The sequence below is a fragment of the Heterodontus francisci genome, chromosome 32 (assembly GCF_036365525.1).
Source record: "Heterodontus francisci isolate sHetFra1 chromosome 32, sHetFra1.hap1, whole genome shotgun sequence".
NCBI classification, from domain to species: domain Eukaryota; kingdom Metazoa; phylum Chordata; class Chondrichthyes; order Heterodontiformes; family Heterodontidae; genus Heterodontus; species Heterodontus francisci.
In genome coordinates this window covers 38,832,034-38,851,766 of record NC_090402.1, presented here as the reverse complement: position 1 = coordinate 38,851,766, position 19,733 = coordinate 38,832,034, and positions in this window count along the sequence as shown.

Genomic DNA, 19,733 nt, shown 5'->3' with positions numbered 1-19,733 from the left:
TAAATAACTTTTGCATCTAGGCTGGATTTAATGGGCCTCCTGGCCTCCTGGAGATGGGCTAGGGGGCAGCGGGGCCCATGGAATTGCAATGGGAGGTGGGACCCAGAGGGTCCGTCGCCTTCCCATCACACCACAATAGATTTGGGGGCGGAATAGGCTAATGACAGCCTATTATCAGCCACTTAAGAGCCTCTTCCCCTCCACCCCCCACCACAACTGTTGGCATTAAGCCAGCGATTGGGGGTGGGAACCTCCGCCATGCACCCTGTAAAATGAGGCAACCTCCCTGCAGGCTTGGGGGAGGGCCCTGCTCCTTGTCAATTTGGGCCAATGGAGGGATCCGGCAGAAAAACAATTCAACTCCCTGAACTGCGCCCCCGTCCCGCTGTACTTAGTGCACTTAGTTCCCCTGCCTCACTTACCTTGGGTCCGGGTCCCCAGCACTAAGCCTGGTTTCCAGGCCTCCTGCAGTACCAGTGGTGGCCAATGCTCCCAGTGGCACTGCTGATCCTATTGCACTGCCAGCCCTCTGGTCAGCAGATCTTGGAGATGGGATTCCCATCTCTTTAAAAGGACAGGAATCCTGGTGCTGGGCAATAGAGCCGGAGAGTGGGGTGTTTTGAATGGCTGAGGCAGTTTTCCCAATGCCTTTTCGGCCCGGCACCAGGAGCCCCACTGTTTCCTCTAAATCCAGCTTGACATCAACTGCATTGTAAAAGGTAGCAATCTTCCTCAGTAATACCTGCAGAGCATAATCTTCATGTATTTGATGTAGATGAAGTGCTGGATTTGTGTTGCCGTATTTAACATTTTAAACCATCCCCCCACCCTCCACAGTTTCTTCTGTCCATTGTGGAAGTGGTTATTAGAGAGGCCTGTGTTTTAACTTTGCCCTTTGAATTAATGTTACTACTGTAGTATGAGGTGTCACAGATATGGCGAAGTTTCCAGTTCACAAATCTGATCCAGGGAAATTGGCAAAGTGTTCAAATGATACAAGCTTCAAGTTAAATATTAGGAAGTTAAACGTAAAAAAAAGAGAAGCTGTGTTGAACCTTTTCATCTAAAAGGTAATGGAATGGGATTACTGAAGGGGATCAGTGAAACAGATCCTCTAAATGTGTTCATTTGAACTGTATGTGTTTCAGGAGAGAGAAGAGTTAATGGAATCACAGAATGATACAACTCAGAAGGAGGCCCTTCAGCCCATTATGTCTGTGGTGGCTCTTTGAAAGAGCTATCCAATTAGCCCTACTCTCCTGCTTTTCCCCCAAAGCTTAGCAATTTTTTTCAGTTCAAGTATTTATCCAATTCCCATTTTAAAATTTACTATTGAGTCTGCTTCCATCACCTTATCAGGCTCACTATGTAAAACATTCCGCTGGATTTTATCCTGGCGACAGGGGTCCCAACAGCAGACCAGAAGGTTAGGGGTCAGTGGCATGACTCTGCCTTGGCTCTCTATTGGACCTCCAGTGGAATTCCACAGTGGGAAGCCAATTAACTGCTCACCGTCGGGGACGCTCCTGCCTCCAGAGCTGCCGGCCAATCAGAGGGCCAACAGCTCAGCAGTGCCACCAGGAATGGTGGCCATTGCCAGTACTGCAGGAGGCCTGTTGTGGCCAAGATGAGGGGATCCTGCGACACAGATAAGTGGGGTTGGGGTCGCTGGGGGCAGTGAGGTAGGCTTTGGCGAGGGGGTGAGGGTTGATGAAGGTGTTTATGCTCTACATGAGCCTCCTCCCACTCCATTTTATCTAACTCTATCAGCATATTGATGATGAACATTAAAATGAATTGACCCGTGTACTAGATTGTCGATTGCTGAATCATTGGGGATAGGGAATAATTACTTTTTCTTCCCCCAGTATCATCCTTGCTATTATGTTTTGATATAGTAGTTCTGAGAAGGGACACATATTACACGGAGACCAAGTAGTATCACCACCAAATTTAGTGCCAATCAGGCACTTAACTGGACAGCAGCAGGCCTTCCATATAATTTAGGATCCCGCTGCCAGAAGTCCCAGCCTTGCAGAGCTGCCGGCCAATCAGAGGCAGCTCCACTGCGGAGGTGGTGGCTGCTGCTATAGTTGTAGCTACCAGACACCGAGGAGCGGCACTGGAACCAGGCTCAAGATAAGTCAGGGCGGGAAGTGTCTCGCGTGGTGGGTGTCGCGTAGGAGGCAGCAAGGGCAGGAGGGAGGCCCTACGTGCCCCCCCCCCCCTCCCCACCTTCCCAATGCCAAGTTCCTCATTCAGGCACTAAGTGCCTTTGAACAAGGGACCCCCCCCACCCCACTCCCAACTTCCCGCAGCCAGGAAGCAGTATGGGTAATTGCGGCTGCATTGGGAAGAGGCCCTTAATTAGGGATACATTACCCAGTTAATGGCCTCAATTGGTGGCAGGGTGGGAAGGCCTGTAAATTTCAGTGGAGGCGGGATGGTGGCAGGATTTCCCCCGCCCCCCACCTCCACCCGATTTTATGCTCTCTCCGCCTCCAAACCCGCCACAAGGGAGAGCATAAAATTCCACCCCTGATTACTAGAAATCTCCACTGACAAGCCCATGAAAAGTCTGTCGGCAACTGTCAGCACGGTGAACAGCCAGTACCTTTGCTGCTGAGGGCAAGTTCCAGACCATTAGAATAATGCATTTATTCTTATTCCCCCTTCTCTGATTACAATTTACTTTGGCATCCATTGCAAGGATGGGTAGCCACAGGTTATGATTCCCAAGGTGGATTATTGTCTTTTTAAACTATTGGTTTGCACTAAGTGATCATCAAAACCTCTTCAGGTTATTGAAGTGGGATATTTTCAGAAATAAAAACAAAGTGCAGGAAATATTCAGCAGGTCTGGCAGCATCTGTGGAGAAAGAAACAGTGTTAATGTTTCAGGTCGATGCTCCTTCATCAGAACTTTCTATTGTATCTTTCTTTCTGTTTTTATTTCAGATTACCAGCATCTCCAGTATTTTGCTTTAATTTTAGGGATATATTCAGAGACTGACAATTTGGGGTTGGTGGGGGTGATTGCGTTGAATTCACATTAAGAGAGAAATATATACTCACTCAAACTAACTTTAACAACTTTGTAGACTGTTACGAATCACTGAAGACTAGCATGCCACACAGAACACGTCTTCCTGACACTCTACTGACAGTTGCTCCAAAAGTACAACTGTCTGCCTGTCTCTGGTATCTCTCTCTGTCACACACACACAGAAACACAGTTTAATTCACCCCAATTCTACCTTTATATGTAATATGCTACAAATTATTTAATACAAATTATTTCATAACAATAGTTATTTGGGCTACGGGGAGAAGGCAGGGGAGTGGTACTAGGTAAATTGCTCCTTCGGAGGGCCAGCGCAGGCACGACAGGCCGAATGGCCTCCTTCTGTGCTGTAACAATTCAGTGATTCAAGTTCTGTTTGGAAAAGAGCAAAATTATAGGGTATGGGGAACATGCAGGTAAGTGGAATTGGACCATATGGCTCATGTGACAATGAACACCAGCACAGAAATGACAGGCTCGTTAAGAATTCAGTTTTTTTCCTGGCCTTCCTCCTAGATTTTTGGCCTCTGCATTTAAAACTATTCTCGGAAGTAAGTTCTGACTCCCTAGCCCTGATACCTGTATAAGTCTTGGGGCTCTGCCTATTATGCCAGGCATGGAGCAATCTAATCACAACTGTTTCTCCTGAGCCTATCGAGAAACACCAGCCCACTGCCAGCCTGTGCAAGGTCTGTTCTCCAAGATCACCTCCACACCCACCTCCCCCCCCACCACCCTGCCACATCCTCGATTCCACATGGCGGACAGCTCATAGTGGTGGTCAGGCCCATTTCCCTCCCTCCCCCAACTGACAAACTGCTGACGGGCACCTGCAGCATGTAAATAAGGCCGGGATTCAAAAGACTCAGGCACCACAGTGGTAAGAATGGGTAGGCAGCAGGGAGCTGGCAGGTGTGCTCTGACATTTGTGTGCCTCAAGTTAAAATCGCCCCTATATTAACTCTTTGTCAATTGGGGGAAAAAAATGGTGTTGAACCTTTGATAATTAAAATTCAGAATCCCAAACCTCAATCATATTATAACTTAAACTAAAAGTCTCTTTTAAGCCAGTCGATAATCTTGAAACGTGACACAGGCCGATAGCATTGCACAAGTGAACTAAACAAAATAATGGTATGGATATGATGCACCTCATATGCAGGTGTAACGAGCCTGTCATTTCTGTGCTAGTGTGAAATATGCAGGTGTATTGTTTTACCAAGGATCAAGCTAAAATGGATGCTGGTCAAATTGTCAAAGTCCGTTCATTCCTAAAGTAAGTAGATTGCTGTCTAGCAGAGAGGGAATAAATGAGCTATGTTTGGCCAGACCGAATGGTGCCTCGCTGTCTAACTGTTCTTTATCTGCAACTTGTCATGTTCCCTGGTCATCTTAGAGCCAGCTACTTAAAATGGCTTGTTCTTATATTAGTTCTTCACAGCACTTTGTGTGCCTGATTTATTCTGTTATAGCATGGAAGAAATCAATGAAACACAAAAAAAACAGAGAAACTGTCTTGAAGAAATGTCATTTCTGAACCACAAGCAATCAGCCTCAAAACTCTTTCAGCTTAGAAAATTCCCCATAGTTGACCCAGGAAGTTTTCATGTATTTAGCAAGAGCTAAAATTACCTTGCCACCACATACACATTTGTATTCATACGGGCTGAGATGCTAGCTAGAACTTATAGTTCATAGCTGAGGTGTAGGAAACACAGCCCTGGATATTGCAGTCAGCAGTGAAGCGAGGGCACTCGCGACCTCGTGATCTCTGTGGTGGGAATTTCCACTTTCCTGACAGCAGTTTAAACCTGGCGCCAAGTCAAGGGGATGCGTTGGCTGGCAGCAATGTCAATAAAAATGTAAGCAACCAATCACATCGAAGAATTCACATTCATACAGCAAAGCAGCAAGTTGAAATAGTTTAAATTCTCAGAAATTAAATAAATGGTTATGCTTATATTAAGGTAGAAGCTAAAATAAAGATAAACAAACTCTAAAACAAAAAGAATTTTTTTTTTTTAAATGCATAATTTTTTTATTATGGAGAAATTTGACATTCCGCAAATATAAAGTTAGACTTTCTGGGCCAGTAAGGGTGTGTGGCTGTAATTATGAAGTCAGTATGCTAATAAATACCCAGTTACACCTCAATAAACAAGGTGTAACTTTTTCCAGGGTTTTTGCAATATTAAATTAGAAGTTCTTGTTAATTCAAGATTGCAATGAAGATTGCAGTCTGCAAGAACCTCTACAGTGTACCCAATGAAAGAGCATAGATTCATTGATAGCAACTTCTGGATTTCTGTGTTATCCTGTGCATGTGCGGACTCCCAAACTTGCTGTCAGTTTCAGTGAAGTAATGGTGGCAAACACTGACAGTTTCACCATCATTACCATAGAAAAATCTGGGCCAATAACAGTTTTTACTGGAATGGCATGTCATGGAACATGATATATTTTGATAGACGGTTGCAAATTTTGGAGGTAAGTGCAGAGCCTAGATGATTATTTGTCCTTCATGAAATGGATATTTCTCATCTATTTCTAGATTTTTATGCTGGCCCTTACTGTTACCACAATGAGTTTTGCCCTTCCTGCTTACACAAGATTGAAGTATGATGGTTTACTTAGGAATATTGTGTTATGAGGCCATAAAACAGGCAAATGGCAGCTGAGCAATCTCTTACCTTTTTTTTTGTTTTGTTTTCTTTATATGATTGAGGAGATCATGCACTCTTTGTTATGGACTATTGGTAGAATATAAATTCTGGTTAGAATAACTCTTGAATTCTACTTCACACCAAGTCCTGTTCACCCATCGCCCCTGTGCTCAGTGATCTACTTCCAGTCCACCAATGCCTTGAATTCAAAATTCTCATTATCATGTTTGAATTCCTTTATGGCCTTGCCCTTCCCAATCTCTGTAACTTCCTCCAGCCTTAAAATCCTCTGGGAATTTATGTTCTTCCAATCTTGGCTTCTTATTGTGATTTTCCCAGGACTGGCCAATTAATGGTCAGAGGGCAGACTTGCCATCAAATTAAGGTCAGCAGGTAGGCTCTTGAAGCTAGAGGGCCAATCAGAGGCCTTCCAGCTTGAAAGGAGCAGCAGGCTGAAATGGAAGTTAAGTAAGTGAGAGGGTGCTTCAAATAAAATGTATAAACAAATATTACTTTTGGAGCTAGCCCACCATTGTGGGTGGGAGGTTCTGGAGGAACCCCACTATAGGGTGGCCTGTGAGCAACCCCACCTATAAGCATGCAATTTCGCTGACCCATCTTTCCTTTGTGTTGTTCTCAGGCAATATAATATGCCCAGAAACAATGCAGAAAATTCTGCTGTGTTTTGTTTCAATTCCTCGATCAATGTGACAAAGTTGATTGCTCTACTCATTCAACATTATAGTCCTCAATCTTACAAACAAAAGAATTAGTTGGAATACGAATGAGATGAAAGTTGGCCCCAAACTCCATTTGATTTTCTTATACAAGGATGAGATGTTAGGTTTTCTGATGAATCCAAACGAGCCAAATCATTCTGCTGAAGCTGAAAGAAAATCTTGGCAAGCTGTCAGGGCAGAAAATCAAATGAAGCTCAGTCAGTAATCCTACAAATTTATCATTGGTGTCTCAGGTGCAGGCAGCACACATCAATGGCCTCAGAGTGGACTTAGACCCCTCATGAGGCAATAACCACTTTGGGTCTCAATTACATAGTGCTCACAAAATGATAGAAATAGACTTTATGAAGTGACAAACTCTACATTATCTCTTGTGTTGCGAGTCAACACGGTCAAGTTGGAAATCAACTCTCATCTATATCATCTATCTTTGGAATTATTCTTCCCTAAAATGATTATGCTGCATAGAAAATGTATTGGGGTTAATGTTTCATCAGAATTTACCCTAACGACAACCTGCATGGTATCGAGTTTGAGAAGTGTAGGTGCCATACATTCCAGAATGCAGTTGCTTGCCTTCTGACTGAAATCAAGTGGCCTCATAGCTGCACTCAGTGTCATTCAAAACAAATCCAGCCTGCTTCATGTAGAGTAAGGCTCCTGCAAATCACAGCACTCCCAAAATTACATTCAAAACAACAAGGGCTCTGCCACATGCTATAATTTAGGAAATTACTGTTATCAGCTGGCAGCACCATGAATAAGCACCTCAATTTCAATCATCCCTTCACTGGCATCACTTGCCAAACTTCCAAACTAACAGCCCTCCACTAATCTACATATAGCAAGATGAAGTATGTTTATCGAAGGAAATAAACCTCCTATGGTCTGAAAAGCTGCCATGAATAAATATCACAGGAAGCATTCCTAGATTATTTATCATCATGTCATTTGCACTATTGCACCTACCCATGCTTTAAACACAACCGCAAACTGTTGTGCTGTGTTGTGGCTATTAAAGCATGGGAAAATGGACACATTACTTCCTGTGTATCTTGTTTACCTTTTATTTCCATATTTGTGGTCATATCAACACCACCAACACATTTTATTCAAGAGACTGCAGAGGTGCATTTTGTGAATTGTACCAGGGATGAGGAGCTAGAGAAGCTAGGGTTACTCTCACAGAGCAGAGAAGGTTAAGATAAGATTTAGCAGAGGTGATCAAAATCATGAAAGGTTTTGTTTGAATATATATGCAGAAATTGTTTCCAGTGACAGAAGCGTTGGCAACCATAGGTCATAGAATTTAGATAACACAAAAGCAAAATACTACGGATGCTGAAAATCTAGATAAAAACAGAAAAATGCTGGAAATACTCAGCAGGTCAGGCAGCATCTGAGGAGAGAGAAACATTAACCTAAAATATTAACTTTGTTTCTCTCTCTCTAGATTTACGGTAGTTGGCAAAAGAACCAGAGGTGCAATGAGGAGAATATATTTTACTCAGCAAGTTGTTGTGATCTGGAAATTGGATAAATACTTGAAGGGCAAAATTTGCAGGGCTATGGGGAAAGGGCAGGTGAATGGGACTGACTGGATAGCTTTGTTAAGAAGCTGACACAGTTACTGTGGGCCCAATCACCTCTTTCTGTGTTGTACCATTCTAAAATTCTAGACTTTTCAAATCTGTTGGCGATCAAAGACATAGGAGATGCTTTTTTGCAGTTCCCTCAGACAGTATTAGGTTCTTCTTCTTATACCAATGTAATCCAATGCTCCAAAGGATGTTAGGTTTTGTGTAGTTATAGTGGATTGTTGCTATATAACTGCCTTTTAATTTTCTTCATTTTTAAAAAATGTCTCAATTTTTTGTGAGGTGCAGAAGGAAAATCAGAAGGTGCTGTGCAGATTTGATATTGTTGGCTTGAATACATATTCTTTAAAGCTAATGAAGAAGGAACTATGGGGACTAAATTCATTATAGCGCATAGTTGGCAGCACACTTCCAGCACACGCCCAAACCAGGAGACCAGAGAATTATCCTAAAGTGTCCCTCTTGCCTCATTGTAATAGTTGGAGTGAGGTGCCAGTGCCTGTAAGCCTCCAGCGGCAATTCGCTCCTGTAGGCCAGTGCAATTTGGGCCACTTGCCCTGCTAGCAGCAGACCTCAGGTAAATCACACGAGAAGGGGGAGAACAGAGGGGATAGTGTCAGGTGCTGAGTGCGTATTATCAACAACCTGCAGTAATGCCGTTGAGCCAGAGAAGCACGTCTATCGTCCTGGCTCCACATCAACGTAAGCATGAAAAGAACCGGCATACCTTTTTTGCTGCCGGTCACGAGCAGTGTCTTTAAGGCTTAAGCTGGCTGTGGACCAGGTAGTGCTAAGGAATGTGTGCACTTGATCCGTTCTGTGCAGACAAACTTCTAAAACAGTACTGTCCATATTGAACTGGGCCTATGATCAATTCAGGCAGCTGCTGGGGCCACCTAAGACAATAGTCCTTACAAATTTAGCAGTGGCATGGGTGCATGCGCAAATCGGGCACAGGCCTTCTCATTGCCAGGTTTGTAATTGTTGCACTTGCTTTATGACTATAAAATGAGTGTAACAGTGTTGAATTTAGTTTAGGCCCCCATCACTTTAATCACATTTATTAGGGGCGGCGCAGTGGTTAGCACCGCAGCCTCACAGCTCCAGGGGCCCGGGTTCAATTCTGGGTACTGCCTGTACGAAGTTTGCAAGTTCTCCCTGTGACCGCGTGGGTTTTCGCCGGGTGCTCCGGTTTCCTCCCACAGCCAAAGACTTGCAGGTTGATAGGTAAATTGGCCATTGTAAATTGCTCCTAGTGTAGGTAGGGAATATGGGATTACTGTAGGGTTAGTATAAATGGGTGGTTCTTGGTCAGCACAGACTCGGTGGGGCGAAGGGCCTGTTTCAGTGCTGTATCTCTAAATGAATAAACAGTTCATGTGAGAAGAGAACAGTTTTAAGTCAATGGGAATCGGGGGAAAGTTCTTCACTGTTTGGAGTCATACCTGGCGCAAAGGAAGATGGTTGCGGTTGTTGGAAGTCAATCATCTCAGCCCGAGACACTGCTGCCGGAATTTCTCAGGGTAGTGCCCTAGGCCCAAGCATCTTCATCAATGACCTTCCCTCCAACATAATGTCAGATGTGGAGATGTTCACTAATGATGCATAGTGTTCAGTACCATTCGCAACTTCTCAGACACAGAAGCAGTCCATGCCCGCATACAGCAAGACCTGGACAACATTCAATCTTGGGCTGATAAGTGACAAGTAACATTTGCGCCACACGTGTGCCAAGCTGTGAACATCTCCAATAAGAGAGAATCTAACCATCTCTCCTTGATGTTCAATGGCATTACCATAAAGTTGTTTGACGGCTAATGGGATGCTATCCTTTTATTATGAGAGGAATTGAAAACAAAAGTAAGGACGTTATGCCTCAGTTATACAGGGCATTGGTGAGATACATCTTGAATACTGTGTGCAGTTTTGGTCTCCTTACTTAAGAAAGGATGTAAATATGTTGGAGGTGGTTCAGAGGAGGTTTACGAGATTGATAGCTGGAATGAGCGGATTGTCTTATAAGGAAAGGTTGGACAGACTGAGCTTGTTTTCACTGGAGTTTAGAAGAGTGAAGGGAGACTTGATTGAAGTATATAAGATCCTGAACGGTCTTGACAAGGTGGATGTGGAAAGGATGTTTCCTCTTGTGGTTGAGTCCAGAATTAGGGAGCACTGTTTTGAAATTAAGGGTCCCCCTTTTAGGACAAAGTTTAGGAGAATTTTTTCTCTCAGAGGGTTGTGCAACTTTGGAACTCTCTGCCTCAGAAGGTGGTGGAGGTGGGGTCATTTGAATATTTTTAAGGCGGCGATAGATAGATTCTTGTTAGGCAAGGAAATCAAAGATTATCAGGGGTATATGGAGTGTGGAATTTGAAACACAAATGGATCAGCCATGATCCTATTGAGTGGTGGAGCAGGCTCAAGGGGCCAAATGGCCTACTTCTCTGCCTAATTCGTATGTTCGTATGTATGTTCGTAAGGTTTTCATGGTGAGAGTTGTACCATTGTGTAAGACAATTTTATGGTTTTACATCACATGAATTTGCTCTTCAAGGAAACAACCCTTTTCAGAGCAAATTCACATGGTATAAAACTATAAAATCATCTTACTCGACTGCATTACCATAGCTGAATCCCACACCATCAACATGCTGGGAATCACCATTGACCAGAAACTTAACTGGACCAGGCATATAAATACTGCGGCGACATGAGCAGGTAAGAGGGTGGGAATTCTGCAGTGAGTAACTCACCACCTGATTCTCTAAAGCCTAACCACCCATCTGCAAGGCACAAATCAGGAGTGTGATGGAACACTCTCCACTTGCCTGGATGGGTGCAGCGCTAACAACACTCAAGAAGCTCAACACCATCCAGGGCAAAGCAGCCCGCTTGATCGGCACTCCATTAACCACCTTAAATATTAATTTCCTTGACTACTGGCGCACAGTGGCATCAGTGTGTACTATCTACAAGATGCACTTCGACAGCAACTTCTAAATCCGCAACCTTTACTCCCTGGAAGAACAAGGCTACAGACGCGTGGGAACACCACCACCTGCAAGTTTCCCTCCAAGTCACATACCATCCTGATGAAACAACATCACTACTCCTTCACTGTCACTGGATCAAAATCCCTAACATTATGGGTGTATCTGCACCACATGGACTGCTGCGGTTCAAGGAGGCGGCTCATCACCACATTTTCAAGGGCAGTTAGGGATAGGCAATAAATGCTGTCCTTACCAGCAATGCTGACATCCCATGAATGAATGAAATAATAGTGACAGAAGAAAAAATAGGTTGGCTGTGTGATGTCACAACATTATGAAAGGCAGATGTTACACAAATACTAAGAGCATTCAAGGCCCATGCACTTCTTTTATCAGTAGCTGCCTCTAGAGAACTTTGAAAAGATTATCCCTCTCATTAATGTATTGGTTTGCAGTAGGTAAGGTCACTGATTTGATTAATGCTTTAAGATGATTATTTGGCATTGCAGCTCTACAGTGGTGTAACACTTCCAAAGTACGAATATACTGGTGAAGCACAAGGATCCCAAAGCACAAAGCTGGGTCTCCAGACATCTTTAAAGAGTTGTGATTGCCATTTTTTCTTTTGCAGATCCGGTTTTTAGAATCAAACCTATAATCGGTACACTTCATGTCTTGATGTACTCAGCTATTCCAAAAGATTGTAAGCTCAGGAAACAGCAACCGAACCCATGGGACTGTCATTAATTTACAGCTTGGAAGACAGAATGTGCTTTGACATTCAAAACGTACACTTGTTTTCTGCATTTCTAAATGTGAAAAAAATGTTTTCACTTCATATGTAAATTGTAGCTGCATGCAGAATTTAAGTAAGGCATCACAGGCATCGCTGAAATATATAACTATAATTTGCATTTATATAGCACCTTTAATGTAGCACAAAAATTACAAAGTGCTTCTCAAGAGCGTTATCAGACACAATTTGGCACTGAGCCACATATAGTAATGTAAGAGAGAAATTTTCAGGAGTGACTTAAAGGAGGAGACGGAGGTAGCAAGATAAGGAGGTTGAGGGAGGGAATTCCAGTGCTTAGGGTCTGGTAAGTGCAAATTAATGTATTTAATTGGAAAAATGTGATCAACTTTAGGTTTTCATATGAGATATAAAAAACTACAAAGTATTGTAATTTGCTCTATTGTCTGTAAGATTTGTTATGGCAATTAAACTTAGGCTGGAAAGTTAAATAAGTTCTACACATCGGCAATATCTGAGGAGACAGTTCCTCAGTAGAAAATACCAGAAACACTGACACTATCAATGAAGAATATCACAAATGAATTTGAAAAGAAAGGCGAAATGAGTTACTTTTGAGTGGCAAGTGATACAGGCATGTTGAACTGGCATTGGAGACCACCAAATGAGAGGCCCTGAGATAAAGGCCGGGATTTTATCAGCATGCCATGGTTCCTGACTTTGGGACCCAATGCAGGTCCCAAGCCCACGAAGGTGAACGGCAAGACCTTTGTGGCAATTTTACCAGTAGTGGCCAATTAACAGGGCACCGCTGGGACTTCCAACCCATTAAGAATGACCTGCCTCTCTGAGCTGCCAGCCCAAAATGTGTCTGCAAGGGGAAAGAAATGCGCGTCCACATTGCAGCACCCTTAAAGGGCTGGGAGAAAAAAAATATTGATGTGCCGGGGCCAGGCAAGCAGGCCCTGGTGATCCGAGGGGTGAACCCTCCAGGGATGGGGTTGTCAGGGCCACAGGGGCGGCCATTACTGCCAGGGACTGCCCCATGGGACATGAAACCTCTGGAAATAAAGGCCCTTCCCACCCCCACCCCCACCCTCGCCCCCTCCCACCACCCCAGGAAGCTGCTGGGAGGACATCTCAATGTAGCTGGTGGTTTCCTTATGGGGCGGGGGGCTATTACGACACTCATAAAATCCAGGTGGTCTGGTAAAATGAACATCAATAGGCCTATTGGTTGGCCGTCCACCTCAGGTCGGCGGGCAGCTGAGCTGCTGCCATTCCCACCACTGGGAATATTCCCTGGCAGCAGGAACACGTAGGGTGGTGTAGATATGGCAGTTGGGTTATGGGACCTTATGTGGATGGAGAGTTGAAAGGAGCCTAAAACTGTAAAGGATTGACTTCCCTTTTAACGAATTGTTGGGGAAAAAACCAGGGCAAGAAGAAAAGACAGCACATACAGGCTGAAGGAAAGTAGACTTGACTGGTCAGATGACTTGAACAAAGAATGCTCTGAGCTGTAGCCTCACAGTGGTATAAAAAATAAACAAGAGGAGTTTTGAAAGTCATAGCAGAGTGATAGGGAAAGGAAATCATTACATAATTTAGGAAAATAATTCAAAAGAGTGAAAGTAGATGCAAACATAGAACTACATAAAGAAAGCATTGCGCAAAACAATTTTTTGGAGACCACCTGAACATTAAGAAATAAGATGCAATAGCAAAATAATGGTTAAAACAAATGCAAGTAGATGAACTGTTTTCAAAATGAAAAAAAATAATTAGAAGCAGAAATAAAAGTTAAGCAGGAGGATGCAGAGGTAATTAATAAAGCAAACATAAAGAGGAGACCTGAAGAAAACAATAGATTAAATCAGTTTTTGACAGCAGCAGATTGAAAACCTCTGATTTTCCTTTAAAGTGGAAAATTTATTGCTGCAAGATCAATTTATCCTGTAAATATATCAAAGGGAAGATGCAAGCAGAAGGGATGCAATAACTACAGTATACTTTCACTTAATGGGACTTCAGAAGAAATTTTTATTTGATTAATTTTGCAAATCAACAAGTGACAGTCAGAGTAGTTGCTGAACTATTTGTGTGTTAACTGGAAGTCTCTATCTATCATTATTTGAATGCGATAAAGTGTATTCTCATCTGGTAGGTATGGAGAAGCTATTTCCTCTGGTGGGGAATAGGAACATGGGGATATAATCTTAAAATTAGAGCTAGGCAATTCAGGTGTGACATCAGGAAGCACCTTTCCACACAAAGAATGGTAGAAATCTGGAACTCTGTCTCCCTAATAGGTTCTGGATGTTGGGACAATGGAAGTGTTCATGACTGAGATTGATAGATTTTTGTTAGGTACCTGTATTAAAGGATGGAGAAAAAAAGCAGGAAATGGCACAAATCAGCCTTGATTTAATTGAATGGCAGAGCAGGCTCGAGGAGCTGAATAGGAACTGGAGTAGATCAATGTTCTTATATTCCTATTTGGCCATAATATGTTATCCATACCCATCTAATAGATGGTCTTGACAAGTGACCCATTACAACTCATTTCAATAACTCTCTTGTTTATGGGTTAATATGCTGTGTCCAGTTGTCAACTGATGTCCAATGAGATGACATAGTAATAGTGCCACCAAGAAGCACATTGGTTGTCTTAGATTGGCTACAAAATAAGGGAAAGATTGGCACAAAATGTAATTTATCCAGCTATGTCTACTGCATACTTTCATTGCATGCTAACTGTTTATTGTGGCCAAGACTGACACAGTTTAAGAAGTGATGATTTGGTGCCAGAGGAAATGAGCGCAATGCTCTTACACTCTTATGACTTGAATGTACATCTATCCAATGTGGAATGGTTCTAATGGCTGTGAAGGATTATTATAAATCTTCAATTATAAGATGTCTTCAGTGAGAATTTGTTTGTAATTTGCAACCCAATACTGGGTTGTGAATTTTAAGAAAATTGTAATGTGTCTGTGTCATACAACCTGCTCCAAATTTTTAACTTTTAAAACATAAATTATTGGGCCTCGTGGTCTTCCAAAAGCTACAGCGTTGCTGAAAAGTTTAAGGTAGTGACGTACACTGGTGAGTGGCATTAGAGCCACTGAACACAAGCTTAAAGTGAATGAAGCTAACAGAAGACATTGGTTTGGCTCCAGAATTACTATCCATTAATTTCCATCCATCCATGATCAAGGCCACAAACTGCACTGTGGTTTCTTTCAGTACAGCTCAATAACCTGTCACCAGGAAATGTATTTTATGCACAGTGCAGTGCTGAGCTGCTCAGAAAATGCTTTCAACTTCATTATAGGCCTTGACTTTTGCCAACATGCAAAATATTGTTTCCTTCAATATTTAATGTAAAGCTTTCCAGACCCAAATCTATGACCTTGATTTGACCTCAAGTTAGTAAGACTCAATAACAATCTCAAAGTCCTTACTTACTGAGAAGTGCATCAGACTGAAATCATTTTTTTCATTCACACAGTGATGAACAAGCTAAAATATACACTGGAAGTAAAGTGTATAATATTTCTGTGGCCATTCTGTTACAACCAGGTGTGAAAGGGGTCTAGGGGTTCCCTTTCAGCCTTTACCTAGTTTAACCGTAACAGGGTTTAATTTAAACAAATGCCATGTTTTTAGCTGCCCCTCAGTGAATCCTTGTTCACTGCTCTCCAGTTGTAAGATAAATATATCAACCAGACAGCTTTTCTTAGACTTAAACAAGAAAGGTGAAAGTTTATTAACCTTAAACTCTAATTCGGTTAACGACAATGAATGTGCAACGCAACCGCACTAGCATGCATACGCGATAAACATACACTCAGATAGAGGCTGAAAAGTAGAAAGAATAAAGGGGAAAGGTTCGAGGCAATAGCTGGGATTTATTTACGATCCTTTGAGTTCGATGTAGAGTCTTTGATTGCTAATAAGTCTTGCTGTTTCATTGGGGCCCAATGCATGCTTTAAAAACTTATTTCAATGTAGGAATATTTTCTCTCCTGAGGTTTAAATGACTTCAGTGGATCCGGAGATTCGTGAGAGAGAGAGAGAGAGAGAGAGAGAGAACCAGCTAGGAGAGATGCTCTCTTCTTCCAAGTTCAATTGCAATCTGACCCAAACAGTGCTGTGAGCAGTTAAAACAAAACCTGGGACAGCAGGTTAGTCATGTGACTAGTTGTTTTAACAAACTCCTGCGTTTGCGGATTCTCCATCTTAGCAGACACCCTGATGCTGGCTTTCTTACACATTCAATGTCTGATTATCAAAATCCATTTGAGTTAATTGGATCAGGGAGCCGTTCTATTGTCTCCAGGCACTTTATCTTAGTATGCAAATGTTTTCCAGCCACTGCTGATCTTTTAAAAATTCAATTGTGGTATTTTTGACTTGGCAAATATTTCAAGATTCACTAGAAGGCAGTGCAAGTCTAGCTTGCTTTTTGAAATGAAAGATTGTTATTTTTGCTCATCTCTCGCCATCTCACAATACTTCTAATTAGATCATTTAAGTGGTCCCTGATGGAGCTGTCAGGAAAATGATAAATAATAGAGGAGGCCTTGTGGCACAGTCTCTGGCACACCAATCAGCTGCACAAATATTCGTTCTGTAATTACTTCTGTCTGGACTTTCTCTTCTAGATGTTCAGGGAAGAATTGAGCAGAGGGTGAGTCCGCTCGTCGCACTCTGGCACAACTAGACAGCTGCCATTTTCATATCTAACAGCAAAAGCATTGCTATAGCCATTTCCTCAACCCATCTTCAATCCATGGGCAGCAGATTTCAGGAACCTAGGAACAGGAGTAGGCCATTTAGCTCCTTGAGCCTGTTCCACCATTCAATGAGATCTTGGCTGATCTATAACCTAACTTCCTAAGCCTGCCTTTGCCCCACATCCCTTAATAATTTTGCTGAGCTAAAATCTATCAATCTCAGATTTAAAATCGACAATCAATCTGGTATCAACTGACATTTGCAGAAGAGAGTTCCAAAATTTTTATCACCCTTTGCATGTAAAAGTGTTTCCATACTTCATTCCTGCAAGGCCTAACTCAAATTTTTAGGCTATGTCCCTTGGTCTTAGACTCTCCAACCAACAGAAATAGTTTCTCTTTCTCTACCCTATCTGAAGTTTTCAAGATATTAAGGGGAACAATCAAATATCCTCCTAACCTTCTATATTCCAGGGATACAACCCTAGTTTGTAATATCTCCTCATAAATTAACCCTTGGAGTATCATTCTGGTAAATGTGTGCTGCACTTCCTCCAAAGCCAATATACCCTTCCTAAAATACAAAGAGAAAATCTTGGAAATACTCAGCAGGTCTGACAGCATCCATGGAGAGAGAAACAAAGTTAAAATTGTAGATCATCAGAACTGGAAAATGTTGGAGGTGCAATGGGTTTTAAACATGTACAGAGTCAGGAAAAGCAGGGAGGGGAGGAAAGAACCAAAAGGAAGGCAGGGAAGATTAAATGGCAAAAGGGATGATGGTGCAAGACAATAGGGGATGTATGATTGCCTTTAAGAGTGATGTCCCTTTAAAATCTTAGTATGCTAATGAGCCGTACCAAGATGTAGTCATGTGAATCGCTCTGTAACTATAACACCCAGACTAAGCTTCCCTAAATAGTTTGCTCTACTGTATAACAGTTTAGCTGAAATAAACCTGTTTCCGATCTTCAGCAACCTGGATTCCACACATCTCATTTATGTTGCATCAGACAACATAAAAAAATTCATTATATGGTGGCAGTTGTGGTGAGGAAACAAAATCTATGTTTGAAGACCACAGGGAAAGCAGCTTTGAAAAATGACCTTCCTACAGCCTAAACAAAGAAAGTATTAAAAAAACTGGCTCAAACAGGGAAAAAAAGGAACTTACCTCAAGCTGTAGAAGACTGAGCTCAGAACGACAGCTGCAAGTAAATCGGGTGAGTAATTTTTCCAAAGGTCAAGGGATACCGCTTTAAAGAAAAAAAGCTTTGAAGTCCTTTAAAAGATTGCCTTTTTCAAAAGCTCAGTGTTTTAAAAAAAAAGCAGGGACGACCCAAATCCTTTCCTGGGCTGATTGAGGTCGACACCATTACAGGAGGCGTCCATTAGAAAATATGCGGGAAAACACAGATCACTGCAGAGCTTTCATCCATGCAGCCAAAGTTTTTTTAAAACCCATTAAATCACTTGAGTGTGAGTAACAGCTTCCATTCATGAAGCCACAGGGGAATAAAAATCATAAAGCCACTCGAGCGTGAAGAATATAAACAAACTCTCGCAGTCAGTGAGCAGCTGTGTGAACAGAACAAGCTTAAGTGTTGGAAGCAAGATAAACACACAGCACTAGCAAACCCCTGCTCCAGTCAATCAAAGCAGCGACTATAAATAACAGAGAGTCTCTTAAAGGGGAACCAGTGCAAAGTCATAGAACATGTCTTAAAGCAAGTTTTTAAAGCAAAAGAACAGCAGAAATATGGATACCAAATTTCCCAGCATGAACTGGAAGGTCATGGATATCCTATCCGAGTTCCAAATGTTTAGACAAAGAATGCAGTTATGCTTCACAGACCAAGTAATGGTACAACCAGAGAAACAGGCTGTAAAAATACTAATAGCAGTTGGAAATGAGGGATTACACAGAATCAACACCTCTGGACTATCTGACGAGGACCAGAAAGATCCCACAAAGATATGGAGAGTGTTAGAAGATCAACTCCGATTACGAGTGAATTTTAGAATTCATCATCTGAAATTGATATCCTACAGGCAACAACCACAGGAATCAATAGACCAGTTCATCAGTAGATGTCTTAGTAAGGAAAATTAATGCAACTTCTCAGAAACTGAGCTGTCAGACTAAATAATGGAGCTGGTGATTGTATTATCACCCATTGAAGCATTTCAGAAAGACCTCTTGGAGAAAAAGGAAGGTCACAACAGTGATGCACTGCTGGAAGATGGCAAGAAATACGAAGCCATTATAGCTGGACAACAGCACCTGAAAGCACTAACTACAGCCAACAGTATTGGCACCATAACCAGGTCGAAAAGAGCTAGCAAGCTGTGTGATAAATGCAGTCTTTCCCACTCATGGCGAAATTGCCCTGCATTTCATGACCTGTCCAAGGTGTGCGGTACAAAAGGATGCTGGGCCCAGCTATGCAAGAAATCTGGCTCCAAGGATGCGGACAGAAGCCGCAGCAGGACACAGACAAACCGAAGACAGGTACAGCAACAGGGCAACAGCAGCAAGGAGAGTGCCAGAAACCTGTGTAAATGCAAGCTGATAGACGAAGTCCACAATGAAACAGACCTGAGACAAGACTCAACGAGGAGTAATTCTCAGTCAGAAGACGAACAGGGGCTCCACATTGTGAACCTGACACATGACATTGATGAAGTCAAACAACTGGAAGCTTTCACCACTATTAACATCACGTGCCCAAAGAAAACTGACAAACATACACTCAGTCAAAATTGACACCGGCGCTAGTGCAAATGTCCTACCAGTCTGAATCCTGAAAGATATGGACTTACGTTGTTGGCGGTTGTTGGTTGTATCATTGATTTCCAAGTTATCTGCATGCAATGGGTCATCCATCCCTTGCACTGGAATGCTGACAATGCAATGCAGCTATGGCAACTTGGCATGGAAACCAGAAACATTTTAGCCAGTAGACACGAGCAAACCAGCAGTGGCAGGATTACCAGGTGTAAAGACCTCAACATCGTGACAATCCATGAGGTCACCAAGGTACCCATTATAGAGGAAGAGACCAAGGGTACCCGCATTGAGTCAGTCCACACCCTAAACAAATGTACCCAGACAGGTTCAACACCACAGGAGATTTTAAAGGCGATGCCGTACTGCACCTCAGAGAGGATGCAGTTTT